At 43.5% G+C, this 18,190-nt stretch overlaps 2 long non-coding RNA genes across 5 annotated transcripts in view; one reads left to right on the forward strand and one right to left on the reverse strand.

The window, feature by feature from the left end:
• Positions 1-3,143, reverse strand: part of LOC103890642 (uncharacterized) — a 50,744-nt gene extending 47,601 nt beyond the window's left edge. The window contains exons 1-2 of one of the 2 annotated variants that reach the window (XR_008525287.1): positions 2,620-3,143; positions 682-717 (exon numbers count right to left, since the gene is read on the reverse strand). This is a non-coding gene — a long non-coding RNA (uncharacterized LOC103890642). The remainder of the gene's footprint in view (positions 1-681; positions 718-2,619) is intronic. The other variant, XR_008525286.2, reaches the window with a different exon arrangement.
• The window catches only part of LOC100432862 (uncharacterized), a 153,631-nt gene that overhangs the window by 86,480 nt on the left and 48,961 nt on the right, over positions 1-18,190 (forward strand). For all 3 annotated transcript variants that reach the window (XR_008525283.1, XR_008525285.1, XR_008525284.2), the window contains exon 2: positions 8,637-8,746. This is a non-coding gene — a long non-coding RNA (uncharacterized LOC100432862). The remainder of the gene's footprint in view (positions 1-8,636; positions 8,747-18,190) is intronic.

Genomic DNA, 18,190 nt, shown 5'->3' on the forward strand with positions numbered 1-18,190 from the left:
ATGGATTATAGACTTAAATGTAATAGGTAAAACTATAAATCTTTTAGAAAAAAACCTAGAAAAAAATCTTTATGATCTGTTATTATGCGAGTTCTTAGACATGACACCAAAAGCACAATTTATTTTTAAAAATTGACAAATGGACTTTATCAAAATTAAGAACTTTTACTCTGTGAGAGATCTATCTTGGAGAATGAAAAGTCAATACACACACTGGGAAAATATATTTTCGAATTACCTATCTGGCCAAGGACTTGTATCTAGAATATGTAAAGATTATTCAAAACTTAACATGAAGAAAACAGATAACCCACTAAAAAATGAGCAAAGGTTTTGAACACATCACCAATGAGGATATAAGGATGGCAAATAAACACTTAAGTAGATGTTGAATATCATTAGTCATAAGGGAAATATAAATTAAAACCACAATTAACTACCACTACAAATGTAGTGCACTTAAAAACTTAAGAGGGTAAGTTGCCACCACAAATGCAGTGATAGCTAATTGCAGTTTTAACTTCTATCTATTGAAGTAAAAGAAAAATGTTGACAACAAAAAGTGCTGGTGAAGATGCAGAGCAAATGAAACTCTCACACGTTGTAGGTGGGGATGCAAAATGCAGCACCCATCCTGGAAAACAGTTTGGAAGTTTCTTACAAAGTTAAACATGCACTTACCATATGACCCAGCAATCCTGCTCCTGGGTGTTTACCCTAGAGAAATGAAAACTTAAGTTCTTATGAAAGCCTACACATGAATGTTTTTAGCAGCTTTTTTTTTTTTTTTTTTTTTTTTGTGGCCAAGTCTTCTCACTTTGTTACCCAGGCTGGAGTGCAGTGTCATGGTCATGACTCACTGCAGCCTCGACCTCCATGGCTCAAGTGCACACCTGGCTAATTTTTGTATTTTTTTGTAAAGATGGGATTTCACCATGTTGCCCAGGCTGGCCTCAAACTCCTGGGCTCAGCTGATCCTCTCACCTTGGCCTTATAGGCATGAGTCACCGTGCCTGCCAAAAGCTCTCTTCCTAATTGCTCAAATCTGGAAATACTGTAAGTGTGCTTCAACAGATGAATGGATAAACAAACTGTGGTACATCCATACATTGGAATATGTACTCAGCAATAAAAAGCAACAAGTGGATGAATCTCAGAGGCCTCTGAAAGGCATTATGCATGAAAGAATCCAGTCTCGGCCGGGTGTGGTGGCTCACGCCTGTAATCCCAGCACTTTGGGAGGCCAAGGCAGGCGGATCACGAGGTCAGGAGATTGAGACCATCCTGGCTAACGTGGTGAAACCCTGTCTCTACTAAAAATACAAAAAATTAGCCAGGTACGGTGGCAGGCGCCTGTAGTCACAGCTACTTGGGAGGCTGAGGCAGGAGAATGGCATGAACCCGGGAGGCGGAGCTTGCAGTGAGCCGAGATAGCGCCACTGCAGTCCGGCCTGGGCGAAAGAGTGAGACTCCATCTCAAAAAAAAAAAAAAAAAAAAAAGAATCCAGTCTCAAAAGATTATATACTGTATGATTCAATTTCTATGGCAGCCTCAAAAAGACATGATTAATGGAGAACAGATCAAAGGGATACCATGGGCCAGGCTCACGCCTGTAATGCCAGCATGTTGAGAGGCTGAGGAGGGCAGATCACTTGAGATGAGGAGTTCAAGACCAGCCTGGCCAACATTGGAGACACCTCATCTCTACTAAAAACACAAAAACTAGCCAGGTGTGGTGGCACATGCTTGAAGTCCCAGCTACTCAGGAGACTGAGGCAGAAGAATTGCTTGAATGTGGGAGGCAGAGGTTGCAGTGAGCTGAGATCACACCACTGCACTCCAGTCTGGGTGGCAGAGTGAGACTCCATCTCAAAAACAAACAAACAAACAAACAAACAAGCAAACAAAAAAAGGGATGCCATGAGGGAGTTTTTTAGGGCAATGGAATTGTTCCGTATTCTGATTGTGGTAGTGGTTTTATATGTATATTATACAATGACTGAAATTCATAGACCTGTAAATACATACAGACACAAAGTCAGTTTTACTCTATAATGATCACAAAAGTAATCTAGGGAGCATAGCTGTGAAGTCTTCCCTAATAGGTCCTCCCAACCTCCTTCTCCTTAGGGGGTCCAAGGCCTTTCCTTCCTCTCCTTGCTTCTGGATTCTGTCTCATAGTGCTGTTCTGTTTCCCTCCCAGTCTTGGCACCACTAGGCTGTAGCACTTCATCCAGGTCTTGTCTGGGGCCATGGCTCTGTGGCTTTGCTCCACACTCTTCTTAGTCAAGAACAGCCACCAAAATCTACTGGGTTTTCAGCCAGTTCCCTCAACAAACAAGCAAGCTACAACAAAAACAGAAGTCATCTTTGATTTCTCTTTCTTCTACCTCCATATTCCATTTATTAGTGAGTATTGCCAGTTCTGCTTTCTAAATAGGTCCTGAACCTAATCCTCGCAGCCACCTCTGTCCGGGTCATTGCCGTCTTAGGCCTTAGCCACTGCAACAGGGTTCTACCTGGTCTCCCTGCTTCCACTTCTTCCCTGCTATTGTCTATTCCCAATGCAATAATCAGAGTAATCCCACGAAAACACATACCATGTCATTTCTACTTACAGTCCTCGAAAATCTTTCCAGTGTATTTAGAATAAAAGCCAAGTACTGTCCCACGGCTTCCGCAGGGCTGGCCTCCTCCCCCTGCTTCCTCTGGTATTGTGCCCTGGCCACGCTGACCTTCTTGCTCTTCACAGGATATGTCATGCTTATTCCCACTTCAGTGCTATTTTCTCTATCTGGAACTGGCTTATCCCAGAAATCTGCATGGTTGCTGCTTCAGATATTTCAAGACTCAGCCCTAAAGTCACTTCCTCAGAGAGAGCTCCTCTGCCCATTTGTTTCAAATAGCCTCCCCAGCCTTCCAGTCTCTCTCTAGCCCCTTAACCTGACTTATCTTCTCTCAGCACTTAACCACCTCATGCAAGATGCTGGCTTCCCATGGCAACATAGAATCCATACTCTTTATTACGTCCTAGAAAGTGCTATGCGACCTGGTTTGCGCCTCCCCTCTGACATAACCCTCTGTTCCTGAGGGGCAATTCCCTTTGCCGTGCCACTCCCTGTGCACCCCTCCAGACACACTGACTTCCTTGTGTTCCCAGAACAAAGCAAGCATGCTTCTACCTCGGAATCTTTGCATTTGTGATTCCATCTCCCTGGAATGCTGGTCCTCCATAGAGCTTCCTAGCACATTCTCTGCTCAAATGACACCTAATCAGAGACTTTCTTGACCATCGTATATAAAATAGCAAGCCCTTCATCATTCTGTACTCCTCTTATCTGTCTTATTTTTCATGGCATTTATAACTACCTGATGTGTGTATAGCTATTTATCTGTTATGTGTTCTTAGGTCCCTGTACTAGGCTGTCAGCCTGCAGGGAGCCACGACTTTGTTTTGTCTACTATTGTCTTTCTCTGTGAGTCTCAGCCTCATTCATACCAATGTTGCTTTGAGGATGGCTGGGTGCAGGGAGGCACTGGAGTACCAAGAGCCCTGGAGAGACCCCTGGCTATGCGGCTGTTGTTCCTTGTCTGTCTCTCTCACCCGCATGTAAGCTCGATATTGGCGGTGACCGAGAGGCAGGGCCCAGTGCATAGTGGGTGCTCAAGAATAGTTGTAGAATGAACAAATGAATGAATAAATGATAGAGGCTTTTGGATATTTAAAAAGGATGTTTTGGCTTTTAAAAGGAACTTTCCATGTTTTAAAACCTAAATGCAGAATAATGGTATGAATTGGCCAGTGAGAAAGTACCTTATGTGAAGTTAACTGCTAACATTTAAACATTTTCCCCTGCCTAGTAAAGACTTTTTGATGTCTTCCCATTGTTCTTAGGGTCATAATGCACTTTAAGATGGCTCCTGCCCCTTTGTCAGCCCACTTTCCCTTGTTCTGAGTCTCAGTCACACAACTCTCCTTTCAATTTCTCCTACCCGTGTTCCCTCCCAGTCCAGGGCCTCTGCCTGCAAGGCTTCCTCTGTCTGGATGCTCTGGCCCCCACCCTCCCCAGAGTTAACTCCTCCTCACCCTCCCCATCTCCACTAAAGCCTCAGATCTTCAAGGGAAGCCCTCCCTGACACTCAGGCAAGGGTGATGTGACCTCAAATCACCAGGTACCTCTGACGTACACCCCAGATCACAGGTGTGGGGTATAACATGTGTTTGTGTGATTATATAGTTAAGGCTCCCATGAGGGGGAACTGGGTCTGCCTTTGCTTCACCATTAACTTCCCTGTAAACTAGCACTTCTGGAAACAGAATAGGCTTTTTAAAAAAATATTTGTAAGGCCAGGCGTGGTGGCTCACGCCTGTAATCCCAACACTTTGAGAGGCCGAGGTGGGCGGATCACGAGGTCAGGAGATCGAGACCATCCTGGCTAACACGGTGAAACCCCGTCTCTATTAAAAATATAAAAAGTTAGCTGGGCGTGGTGGCAGGTGCCTGTAGTCCCAGCTACTCAGGAGGCTGAGGCAGGAGAATGGTGTGAACCTGGAAGGCAGAGCTTGCAGTGAGCCGAGATCACGCCACTGCACTCCAGCCTGGGCAACAGAGCAAGACTCCATCTCAAAAAAAAAAAAATTTGTAAAATGAAAACATTAATTAATGATACAAAAACGACTTTTTTGTATAGCCTCAATTTTAGTGCAAGGCAGTGAAGGTAATTGTTAAAACAAAAGTCAAGGAAACCCATTAAGCTCTTAACCCCCTGGTACTATTAGAAGATGAGAGATGCCGTGGTGTAGACAAGCTAGGACACAGGGCAGGTGAGTTTCCAGGGGCAGAGAGAGGAGATGAGCTTCACAGCTGCTAAGACCTGTCCCTCTGACTTGGGCAGGCATCATCGTTATTTGAAAGTACAACAGGGCCAAACCTTCAATCCAGTAACACAGCTGGTGCTCAGATTTTTTTTTTTTTTAAACAACATCATGTGGAATTTTCTTTATGTCTTTCTACTAAAACTCAAAGGATAGGAATAAGAATAGAAGAGATCATTGAAATCAGCTCAACATAAGGTAACCTTTGAGCAGTCAGCTGTGTCCCACTGTGAACTGCCTGGCCTCGAGTGTGTGTGGGGGAGAAGGGGGTGCAGAGGTCAAGGTGTCTCTTCTTGTCGGGGATGGTGTGGAGGTGATGGTGTCAGGGATGGTGTTCTTAGGTCAGGAGGAACGGGATCTGTCTGGTGACCTTTAACATGCCTTTCCACCTGGAAACCCCTCAGAGTTTATGCTCATCCTTTGTGTTAGTCAAAGCTTAAATCCCTTCCTTACCTAACCTTTGCTAGAAAGATGAAATCAGTATTTGCCTGGCCTGCTGCTCATTGGAATCACTGAGGAAGCCTAGCACCCACTTGAGACTAGTTAAATTAGAATATGTGGTGTGGGGCCCAGATATAGGTATTTTTTAAAAGCTCCTAGGTAATTCTAAGGTGCAGCCAGAGTTGACAGCCACTGTCAAACAGGTAGTGCTGTGGACGGGTTTCCTTTTTCCTTCACCTCTGGTGCTCACTCGGTTCTCAGGCTGAATCAAGCTTGGCCAAGCCGTGGCCCACAGGCTGCAGGCAACCCAGGACAGCTTTGAATGCGGCCCAACACAAATTCATAAACTTTCTTAAAACATAATGAGATTTTTCTGTGATTTTTTTTTATTAGCTTATCAGCTTTCATTAGTGTTAGTGTATTTTATGTGTGGCCCAAGAAAATTCTTCTTCCAATGTGGCCCAGGGGTGGCCAAAAGATTGGCCACCCCTGGGCTAAATGATCATAACGTGTGGCAGGCAGACTTCTGAGATGGTCACCAACAATCCTGTCTCCTGGCATTCCTGGCCTTGTGTAGGCCCTGACTCCTGGAGTGCACACTGGACTGGAACTCAGGTCCACTTAACCATCAGAGTAAAATGGCTAAGACTGTCGGAAGAGTGAGGAAGGGGAGCTAAAGAGTCCTGCATGAACTGAAAACTTGAGTGCTCAATCTGCAGTTATCAATGACCTCCATCACCACAGGTCCCTCCCCCAGCTCTAACCCCAACCCAAGGGGGATGACTTAGGGCTTGTTGGCCCTTTGGTGCCCTAAGCATCCTGGATAGAACCTTTTTTCAAGGTTCTGCCCTTCTCCTTCTTTTGATCTTCTCTTGACCTCACCTGCCGATCTGAACTGGGAGCTGGCATGGCACCTCTGTCTCTCTCAGCTAGAGAAAACCATCCTCTCATAGCAGAGCCAATCAGAACAATGTTCTCCATAGTGTGGCTCAGGAGCTGCTTCTCTGGATCATGATTACATTCATTGCCACGGTGTGAACTCAAGCACCAGGGGCCAAGGTCTTTCCAGGAGCCCTGGGTCTGGCAGTGGGCTCCTCTGGCAGAGCCCACGTGCCTTCTCTTGGAGGGAGAGCAAATAGCCTTTCTGGCCCCTGGGGCTATTGGCATTTCTGTAGTGAAGTTTGGATTGCCGGGCCAATCAGTGCCCACTCCCTTAAATCTGCCCCCAGCATCCGAGGAGCTGCTCTGGGAATTCTGTTCCATGTCCCCAGTTTCCCCCAACCCCAGAGGCCAGCAGCCCTTTTGTTGGTTTGGCTCTCAGCTTAGATCATTGAAGCGATTTCAGCTCCAACTGGGCAACACTCAGCATTTCATTTATGTCTTGGCAAGGTTACCATGTTATTACTTAACTGTGCTGCTGCTACTCAATAAGTGGGAACTGATTGAAATAACCACAGGAGTTGCTGGATTTCCCTAATTTTAGCACAGAGTTAAAGCTCACTCCCACAGTTGGAAGTTAAAATAGGCTGCCAGCCCACAGAAATGCCCACCCACCACACCTAATTGTCACCCCACAGATGCCTGTCATGGAAGGAAACATGGAAGGCTGGAGAGAAGTTCTTAGAAGCAAGTTCTTCTCCTCAGTGGATGCCTGAGGTCATTTTGGCCAGGCCCAATTTCTTTGAGACTGTAAGCCTGGGGAAATTTGCATGACTGCTTTAGAGACTCCTGCTTTCTTCCCTGATTTGTCTGACAGGCAGTCGAAGTACAGAGTGCACATTAGAACAACTGCAGAGAACAGAAACTCCTGTCTGGGGGTGCCTCCTTAAATGACTCATTCCTGGAGTCCAGATGTGGGGAAGGCAAAGACCCTGAGAAATCTATGTAATTTGGAAAGCAGAAAAGAGACTTAATCCAAGTTAACTTGCATTCTCTTGGTGTCATAGCCACCAACCACAACCCAATGACACCACTTGAAGAAAAATTTGAAGTAAATGGCATCTTGTGAAACTTCCCCCATCCCAGAACCCTTGAATTGTTTTTTTGTTTCTTGCTATTGAAAACTAGATGTTACTAGATATGTTCTGAAGGCTTCTATGAAAAGTTATTTCTCATAGTGAGCCTGCTTCTTAATATTTCTCACCCCTGTGCAATTTTGTGTTCTCTTGTACCTACTTTAAGTTATAATCTACTCTTAACATCTTAGTACAGCATAGTTGACCAGACTGCCAAGGGCAAAGTAGGGGATTAGAATTTGGAGATTTTTAGAGAAAGGGAAAGGCTTTCTCTACAAGGTGTTTCCCAAGGGGACCCTGGGCAGCCTCCAGAGTTCTTGGCAGTGGACAGATCCCAGTCTCCCAGGCTTCATGGCCTCACAGCTGGACTGTGTGGGAGCCTCCTGACACTGGTTTTGGTGATTAGCATCAGATTAGTCATCTTTAGAGATCTCTTCCTCCATGCCTGTCTCCTGCCCAAAAATGTCCGTGACTTTCTATTGCCTGTAGGATGAAATCCAAATCCCCTAGGCTTTCTTTCTTTTTTCTCTTTCTCTCTCTTTCTTTCTTTCTTTGTTTCTTTGTTTGTTTGTTTGTTTGTTTTTCTTTTTCTTTCCTTCCTTCTTTCTCTTTTTCATTCCTTCCTTCTTTCTCTTTTTCATTTTGTCACCCAAGCTGGAGTGCAGTGGCACAATCATGGCACACTGCAGCCTCAACCTCCTGGGTGCAAACAATCCTCCTGCCTCAACCCCCTAAGTAACTACAGGTGCATGTCACTACGTGTGGCTAATTTTTGTACTTTTTGTAGAGACGGGGTTTTGCTGTGTTGCCCAGGCTGGTCTCAAACTCTTGAGCTCAAGTGATTTGCCCACCTTGGCCTCCCAAATTGCTGGGATTACAGGCGGGAGCCACTGCACTTGGAGGTTTTCTTTCAATAAACTGGTGCCTAACAATATGCTGCCCTTAGGTGCCATTTCCACTCCCTGAAAACTCCTTTCTGACCAGACTCACTGTCTCCTTAACACACCTGACCAACTGACCAAACCTACCTCCTTGCCTCTGTCGACTTGTACTCCACAAATGCCATGGCTTCTCCTGTCTACCCTGCTGAGTCTCATCCAACCTTCCTACCTACTTAAGGCTCAGCTCACCTTGCTGTTCTATATGTAATTTTTCCTAATCTTTCCCAATATATAGTGATTTCTCCACTTTTGAATTTCTACAAGTACTTTTTGTACAATTATCATGCTGGTCCTTTGTTTTCAACTAGACTCCTTGAGTGTCCTACTCCTTGTAACTATTTGCTAATTGATTATTCTTTCAGAATCAGTATTTCAAGCATCCAAAATGTGTAGGAGAATATGGACCCAAGGACGGAGCAGAGAGACAAATAGAGGAACGGAAAATTTTGCCTACAACCATGATGTTCTCAAGGTTAGCTGACTGTGTTCTAAAATCCACTCAAATTCCCATTTTGGGAGTTGCTATGTGACAAAGGTCTGCCCCTGCAGTGTTGGGACAACTTTCTCATGGAGTTACAGTTCTTGCCTAACAGGAACCCACCATGGTAAGAAAAAGACTCAAGCTGGTTCATTTGTTTTTAAGGTTGCAAGGTAATCAAGTCCATAACCACACTTGCTCTCACATTTACCGAAACAGGCCAATCTCAGAACTAAATGATAAAAATGAAAATTAATCAGGGACTCCCATGGGCCTCACATATGGCAGTTTTGAATCTGTTCTTTTTTTCACTATCATAATTGTTTTTTTAAACTCATTTTCTCTGGTTGAATACACAACTGTAAAAAAAAGTTGGGGTAGTGGTGGTGATAGAAATGAATAAACCCATGGAAACAGTGAGACATCTACAGAGACAAAATTAGGAAGGAAGGAAACAAAAGCAATTTCAGTATCTCTGTGCAAGGCCTGCATACCTTTCCTTGCCAATACCCCTGGATCGGGCTTGTCTCACAAGGTAGCAGGTGTTTCCTTGACTCACACAGAAAACAAGCCCTTGGGCTTCTTGTGCTGTTAGGGCAAGTTACATTCAGCACATGAACACTGGGCCCTGCTTTGCCTGTCCGTCCTTCCCAGAAGAGACACAGATCACAGATGATCAAGTAGTTGAGAAAACAGTTCAAGAGGAGGCTTTGTGTCTTTTCTTTCTTTTCTTTCCTTTTTTTTTTGAAACGGAGTCTCGCTCTGTTGCCCAGGCTGGAGTGCAGTGGCATTATCTCAGCTCACTGCAGCCTTCGCCTCCCGGGTTCAAGTGATTCTCCTGCCTCAGCCTCCTGAATAGCTGGGTTTACAGGTGCCTGCCACCACACCCAGCTAATTTTTGTATTTTTAGTAGAGACGGGGTTTCACTGTTTTAGCCAGGATGGTCTCGATCTCCTGACCTCGTGATCCACCTGCCTCGGCCTCCCAAAGTGCTGGGATTACAGGCATAAGCCACAGCACCCGGCCCTGTGTCTTTTCTTAATTTGGGCAAACTTAAAGTAAAAACGCTTCTTAACATTATAAAGTAGGACTATTTCCCCTCCATTGAATTTTTGTAAAAAAGTCGAATAGGGATAGAAAGCAAGCAGCCAGATAGAATATCATGCCCCAGAACATCATTTACGTTGGTGGAACGTTATCACTTTAACACATAGAAACCTTTTCACACTAGTTAACAAATAGCATTAAGCATGATTCAAGTCAAGATTTTAAAAACTTGGCTGATGCCTCTCATTAAGAGTTGAAAACTATGTAAGACTCTTGCTCCGGGAAACTGTGTTCTGACATTTTAATAGTATTGCCTTAGCAAGAGCAGAAAATCCATGAACTTAGATTCACAGAAAGTAAATCAAGAATCCATCCAAAATGGAGTGCCTCTTGCTGAGTGATGGGATGGTTTTCATGTGAGATGTCAGTGCAGCTTCTATACTTGACATAAAAGTTCCCATTAAAAAAAAAATGGAACTGCTGCTCAATTTTTTTTAATCAAGCAGAGTTACCTAAAGTGCTTTTTAGCAGAGACTATTAGGAAAGGAATGGAAAGTAGTCATTATGACTAATCTGCTTGAGGAGTTGGGGTAACCAGTATTACAGGAGGGACTTTCAGAGCCATGGGGACCTTTTAGGCAACTCAAATTCCTTCAATTGTTTGCAGTGGTCCTCTCGAGGGGATGTAATGAGCTGACATGCACCAGAACAGATAGAATGCACTGCCAGCTGGTAGTTTACTCTTGTACAGGAAGGCTGCTTTTCTAACACACAATTCTTTGTTGTGTTAAAGAGAAATAAATATATAAAAGCCTAAAAGTAAGCTTTCAATTCTTTATGTCTGGCAAAATTGTCAGTAGCAATGTGCCTTGAGGATATATCCATGTTGCTGTCTTACAAGGTTGTTACGAAAGAATAAGCTCATACTATAATAACCACCCCATACACTTTACAGTTTATAAAGAACTTACATATACATTTTCTCAGTTGAACCTCACAACATCAGTGGAAGGCAGGGGAGGCAGATATTATTACCTCTTGAGAGGGAGTGACCCTGTTGCTGCTGCTGTATATGTGTGGCATTTGGTTTAGGAAGACTAAGTTGATTGTATTGTGTTTTCAAGTATTTTATATCATACAAGGATGTTTATTGCAGCACTGTTTATAACAAGGAAAAATTGGAACCTACTCGAATGCTTGCTAGTAGGGGACTGATTAAACTATGGTACAAGCTTAGATATGACTCTGTAGTCTTTAAGAATTTTGATGAGGTATTAGAAATAAACGTATTGATGTTGAAGTATATTTATTGATGAAGGAAATTGCTCACAATATTTCAGCCAATAAATAATAGTATATGCATTTTCTTTGTAACAGGAAAAAATGCACATGGTAAAATAGTGGTTATCTTTGTGTGCTGTGAATATGTATGATACTTGTTTTCTTTTTCATGCTCATCTATCAATTCTAATTTTAGTGTCAATAAATATTAAAAATGTACTATCTGACATTTTCAGTGAGATTAACTTTTACAATGAAAGTTAATGGAAAATATATGGCTCCACCTCTGGACCTCATGGGTAAAGTGATCCTGGGCATGTAAATGTGTCAGCCATGGTTGTGGCAGGGCCCTGAGTTCAACCAGATGGCACAAATGGAGTGTGGATCAGGTGTGTCTTACAGTGCTGTGCAAAGGGATAAGGAGCAAACAAGGGTGACAAGGCACCAGACACCAGCAACACTGGGAAGCCAAGATCACTCCTAGGGCCAAAAGGACAAACGGAGGAAATAGAGTTACCAAGTTACCAGAGCCCTGGGGACAGGAGTTGTGAACGAACTCCCCTCATTCCATGGGAGCTACAACAGCAAAGCATCACAGGCTTTGTCACACACCAGTGAAGACAGGAAGAAGTGCCCTGACCTCTTTCCTCCTGCATTTCCTGCTGGTACCTTCTGCTGACCAAGCCCTATGGGAAGCCAGCTGGCAGGAGATTCCTAGAGTCAGCCTCCTGGTGCATAGCAAGGGGCAAAGCAGGGCAAAAAATGGGTCTGGCCATGGGGGCTGTGCAGCAAACACATGAGCAGAACACAGGTCAGTCCCTGGGAGAAAAGGGTGTTTCTTAGGAAGCTGAAACAGAAAGGAAGAGCCTGTTGGGGCAGGATGGCCTGAGTAATTTGATTTTTTTGCCTGTGCTCAGAGCTTCCAACGTGTGGGGATGGGATCACAGATCACCTAATGCAAACTGAGAAAAAAATTTCTTTATGGAATTTTATGCAGAGATAAAATTGTGTACCTTTGGACCCCAATAATATCATCCTTGCTGCTTGAAGAGAAGAGGGGACTGCCAGGGAAAGGAAGACCGAAGTCATCTCAGATGTACCTCACTGCTTCCTGCTGTCCCATCTTTATTCCTATGCTCTCTCTCACTTCAGTGTCTTTGTCACCAGCCCCACATGATAGCTTAACAAGAGGTAGCATGCACCTAGTGAGCACTTGCTTACAGCAAGCAGTGGGGGAGGCACTGTTTGTGGTAGGCACTCAACATGATTAACTCATTTAATCCTCACAACAACCCTATGAAGAAAGTGACATTGTTCCCCAATATACTGAGCAGCTAAGAACATTGATAATGGAGCCAGGCTGCTTAGATTTGAATGCTGCCTCTGCCATTTCCCAGCTCTGTGACTCAGTTTTCTCATCTGTAAATGGGGATAATAATAGTGTCTACCTACTGGGATGGTTGTGAGGATTAATTGGAGAAATATGAGTAAAGTGTTCTGAACTGGGCTTCACATAGCAAGCCTAAGTCTCCAGTTCCCACATAAGGAAACTGAGGCATAGAGATGTTAAGGTACTTGCCTCAAATCACAGGGTTGATAAACAGCAGACCTGGACTCTGACCAGGACGTGGGGTTCCTTCCTTCATGTGGGCTCTGAACCACTATCCAGTATTGCATAAAAGGGCCTTTCCCATTCCCTCCCTGCTACTTTGAGCAGAGAGAATGGGATCACCCTCACTAACTGCCTAAATGAGTCTCTCACATTTTGGAACACCCTCCCCACTGCCCAGATGAAGATCTGCAGAAATCTCATCAGTGCTTCAAACCGTACTCCTCCAGGGTCACTTCCCACTCACTCCAGGCAGAAGGAAGAGTGCAGATCCCCAGCAATGGTCAGCAGCAGACGGGGGCAGGGGTGTAGTGGCTTTTTTGTCTCATCTTCCTTGGGATCAGACAAAATGGAGACTGGAATTGTAAGGTTTTCAAGGCCCAGGTCAGCAGGTGGGTCTTCAGTTTCCAAAATATACACCATGGAGAGTCATGACTAAAGCACACTCCAGCTCAGCTATCTGCTCTGGGCCAAAATAGGGGATGGGGCAGCCTTCTTCCTTGCATGGAGAATGCCAAGCACGTCACCATCATCAGTTAATCCCCTAATCTATGTAGGGTCAGGAGCAGTCACCTGGGTAAAATAATGAGGAAAAACCAACATGAAACATCAAGGTAACTGACAGAACTCAGATGGGAATTGAAGAATTCTTTAAGCCTGGGCCACAGCATGATCTCTCATGTTCTTTATTTCATTTCTTGGAAACCAGCTTACCTGTATTTCTTTCTTGCCTTCCTCTTAGCCAGGGGCTTTATAACAAGACTTTTTGTCAGTCTCATCTTTCATTTCAGAGTGAAATATGATCAATTACCAATGACAACAGAACACACTGAAAGCTGTGTCACCAGTGAGTCAAAAGTCCCCAGTGTAATGTCCATGACTTGTTGAAAACACAACAATCAAGTGGCCATTCAACAAATCTCTTTTCCTTCCATTCTTTTCTTCTTTCTTTTTTTCAGGCCTGGTATTCAATGTACATTGAAATAATATGAATGCAACAAGATGTCCTCAATTTCACAGGTGCCTAGTGACCAAAGTCAAAAGAGATTGCCTAGTGTTCATAGAAAACAGAAACTCTTCCAAAAACATCATGCACCAGTGAAAAGTATATAATATAAGTTTGCAAAATGTTGGTTGGTGCTTCATTTTCTCATTTTACTCATCTTCATAAAGTTGCTTTTAGGAAAGGAGTTATTTAGTCAATTATAATAGTTCTTCACTGAAACTGAGCTGGGTCACACATACTGCTGAGTGGTGCCCTGGCTAGAGCCTGGCATCTGCCCTGGTGAGAGTAGGAGGCAATACAGAAGAGGCTCTATAGACAGTTTCCTTATCTGTCAAATGAAAGGGATAGGCTAACCTTAAATAACATCTAAGGTTTCTTTCAACCAAAAAAAATATGGTTTTCTCCCTAGTTCTGGACCTGAGCTATGTTCTGAGTTTTTAATTAATTCAGAAAATGCTCTTAGCTTTGAACCGAGTGTAGGGGCATCAAGATGTGAGTAGCAGAGATAGGAGAGTAGGTGGATGCTGGGTCTTTACTGCCCATAGTAGGATTTTCTGTTGATTAGAAAATGTGCCCTCAATCAGGCAAGAGAAAGAAATAAAGGGTATTCAAATAGAAAGAGAGAAAGTCAAATTGTCTCTGTTTGCAAATGACACGATTCTATATCTAGAAAAACCCATTGTCTCAGCCCAAAAGCTTCTTAAGCTGATAAGCTACTTTGGCAAAGTCTCAGGATACAAAATCAATGTGCAAAAATCACAAGCATTCCTATACACCAACAACAGACAAGCAGTGAGCCAAATCATGAGTGAACTCCCATTCACAATTGCTACAAAGAGAATAAAATACCTAGGAATAGAGCTAACAAGGGAAGTGAAGGACCTCTTCAAGGAGGACTACAAACCACTGCTCAAGGAAATCAGAGAGAAAACAAACAAATGGAAAAACATTCCATGCTCATGGATAGGAAGAATCAATATTGTGAAAATGGCCATACTGTCCAAAGTATTTTATAGATTCAATGCTATTCCCATTAAACTACCATTAACATTCTTCACAGAATTAGAAAAAAACTGTTTTAAAATTCATATAGAACAACAACAAAAAAGCCTGAATAGCAAAGACAATCCTAATCAAAAAGCACAAAGTTGGAGGCATCACGCTACCCAACTTCAAACTATACTACAAGGCTACAGTAACTAAAACAACATGGTACTGGTACAAAAACAGACACATAAACCAATGGAACAGAATAGAGAACTCAGAAATAAGACTACACATCTACAGATCTTTCACAAACCTGACAAAAACAACCAATGGGGAAAGGATTCCCTATTTAATAAATGGTGCAGGGAGAAATGGCTAGCCATATGCAGAAAATTGAAACTGGACCCCTTCCTTACATCTTATACAAAAATTAACTCAAGGTGAATTATAACTTCAATGTAAAACCCAAAACTGTAAGAACCCTAGAAGAAAATCTAGGCAACACCATTCAGGAGATAGGCATGAGCAAAGGTTTCATGACAAAAACATCAAAAATAATTGCAACAAAAGCAAAAATTGACAAATGGGATCTAATTAAACTAAAGAGCTTCTGTACAGCAAAAGAGACTATCATGAGAGTGAACAGACAACCTGCAGAATGGGAGAAAATTTTTGCAGTCTACCCACTTGACAAAGGTCTAATATTCAGAATCTACAAGGAACTTAAGCAAATTTACAAAAAAAAAACAACAAACAGCCCCATTAAAAAGTGAGCAAAGGATACGAACAGACACTTCTCAAAGGAAGACATTATGTGGCCAACAAACATATGAAAAAAAGCTCAACATCACTAATCATTAGAGAAATGCAAATCAAAACCATAGTGAGATACCATCTCATGCCAGTCAGGATGGAGATTATTAAAAAGTCAAGAAACAACAGATGCTGGTGAGGCTGTGGAGAAATAAGAAGACCTTTACATTGTTGGTGGGAATGTAAATTAGTTCAACCATCCTGGAAGACAGTGTGGCGATTCCTCAAAGACCTGGAACTAGAAATACCATCTGACCCAGCAATCCCATTACTGGGTATATACTCAGAGGAATATAAATCATTCTTTTATTATTATTATTATACTTTAAGTTCTAGGGTACATGTGCACAACATGCAGGTTTGTTACATATGTATACATGTGCCATGTTGGTTTTCTGCACCCATTAACTCGTCATTTACATTAGGTATTTCTCCTAATGCTATCCCTCCCCCATCCCCCCACCCCATGACAGGCCCCAGTGTGTGATGTTCCCCGCCCTGTGTCCAAGTGTTCTCATTGTTCAATTCCTACCTATGAGTGAGAACATGCGGTGTTTGGTTTTCTGTCCTTGCGATAGTTTGCTCAGAATGATGGTTTCCAGCTTCAACCATGTCACTACAAAGGACATGAACTCATCCTCAAAGGAATATAAATCAGTCTATTATAAAGATACTTGCATGCATATGTTTATTGCGGCACTATTCACAATAGCAAAGGCATAGAATCAACCCAAATGTCCACCAATGATAGACTGGATAAAGAAAACGTAGTACATATACACCATGGAATACTATGCAGCCATAAAAAGGAATGAGATTATGTTTTCTGCAGGGACATGGATTGAGCTGAAGCCATTATCCTCAGCAAACTAACACAGGAACAGAAAACCAAACTCTGTAGGTTCTCATTTATAAGTGGCAGCTGAACAATGTGAACATACAGACACAGGGAGGGGAACAACATATACTGGGGCCTGTGGGGTGGGGGCAGGGGGAGAGAGAGCATCAGGATAAATAGCTAATGCATGCTGGCTTAATACCTAGGTGATGGGTTGATGGGTGTAACAAACCACTGTGGCACACTTTTACCTATGTAACAATCCTGCATATCCTGTACATGTATCCCAGAACTTAAAATAATTAAAAAAAAAAAAAAGAAAAGAAAATATGCCCTCCTTGGGTGGAAGTGCCTCTAGGGCACAGGGCTTAGTGAGCTGACAGTTCCTCTTATAAATTAGGAACAGACACTCTTCCCCTGTGTAGATGCAGCTTGTGCCAGAGTGCTCTGCTTGGTGAATGAAGCCCTCACTTACTCTTCAGCCAAGCCCCGTTGGACAGGGCAGCACCTGTGCAACCTACCTGAAGACCAGTGGGATGGGTGCCACAGCCATGAGCAGAATCCTTTCAAAGCCTCCACAGTACCTAGGCGGGAACCTTGTTACCTAAATACACACGCGCACACACACACACACACACACCCCTTTGGTGCCAATGTGAGTAATTTCTTGAACTATAACACACAGACTTCTCACTTTACAGAAAAAGCATGCTTTATGAATAAGCACAAGAGAGATAGTGTCTTAGCCTTAGTTTTCCAGAAAGCAGAGCCTGTAAAAGTGCATGAATGCAGGTGGTTTGTTTTGGGAAATAGACGCACCAGGAATGGGAGACTGAGAGATATCAAAGAGGAGGGAAGGCACTCCATTGAACTGGTCCCTATTGTGGTAAGTGGGCCTCCATCCTGCTTGGCTCTCTGAGGACATATAGAGATTATATCTTAGGACTGTCCTCCCAAAGGACAGAAGAGAGGAACATTTCCTGGCTTCTGGCATCTATTGGTCAAGGGTTTCCCCTGGAATGCTTACTCCTCAAACATTCTGTGGAAACATGTCGGAATGTAAGTTGTTGGTGGTGTTAGCAGAGGCATTGGGGCAAGGAAGACAACCCCATGTCCAGATAAGTGTCTGTTCTGGAAAGAATGAATCACTGATCCTTCCAGTGTAGAAGGCATCTGATGTAAAAAGCCTATCACCAAGTGACTGGCTGGTCTTCTTCAAGACATGTATAACATGGAGTGTTTCACACCAATCTCTCTGGTGAAAATCACATATTCAGGACAGCAGTTGCTAGACTGGTCTTGGTGAGATGGCACTAATGCCATTGGGGCCATGCAGAGCCTCTATTCCTGTCCCATGTTCCCTCTGTCATGCAGTGGCTAGAGAGAGAGGCTGGCTGGTATCCTCAGGACATCCTGTCATCTCGTTATTCAGTGCCTCACTTGCAGAGGAGGTTCTCTGGTGGGCCTTGATGTGAGACAGAGATCTACATGCTATGTGTCCAGTACTATAGGTCCATCTTCTTTGAGGCTTCTGACTCAACCAGCAAGCCATTCGCCACTGCCAGTGGGTCCAGATATAACCTTAACTCAGACCACTTCTCTTGCCCTGCAAAGAGAATGAGCAAGTGCATTGTTCTCAGCTCTGCTTCCTGGGAGGGGTAACTTTCACTGTCCTCAGGGCCACCCCTCCATAGGACTCTAGCCTGGTGGTAGTCACATTTTTCACTACCACCAGCCTATTAAGGCAGCCCATCTATGAACTAAGTTCAAGTTTTTGTCCTCATTGGTTGGTTATAGGAAATTATAAGACTTTAGGGCCAGGCATGGTGGCTCATGCCTGTAATCCCAGCACTTTGG

The sequence above is a fragment of the Pongo abelii genome, chromosome 4 (assembly GCF_028885655.2).
Source record: "Pongo abelii isolate AG06213 chromosome 4, NHGRI_mPonAbe1-v2.0_pri, whole genome shotgun sequence".
NCBI lineage: Eukaryota > Metazoa > Chordata > Mammalia > Primates > Hominidae > Pongo > Pongo abelii.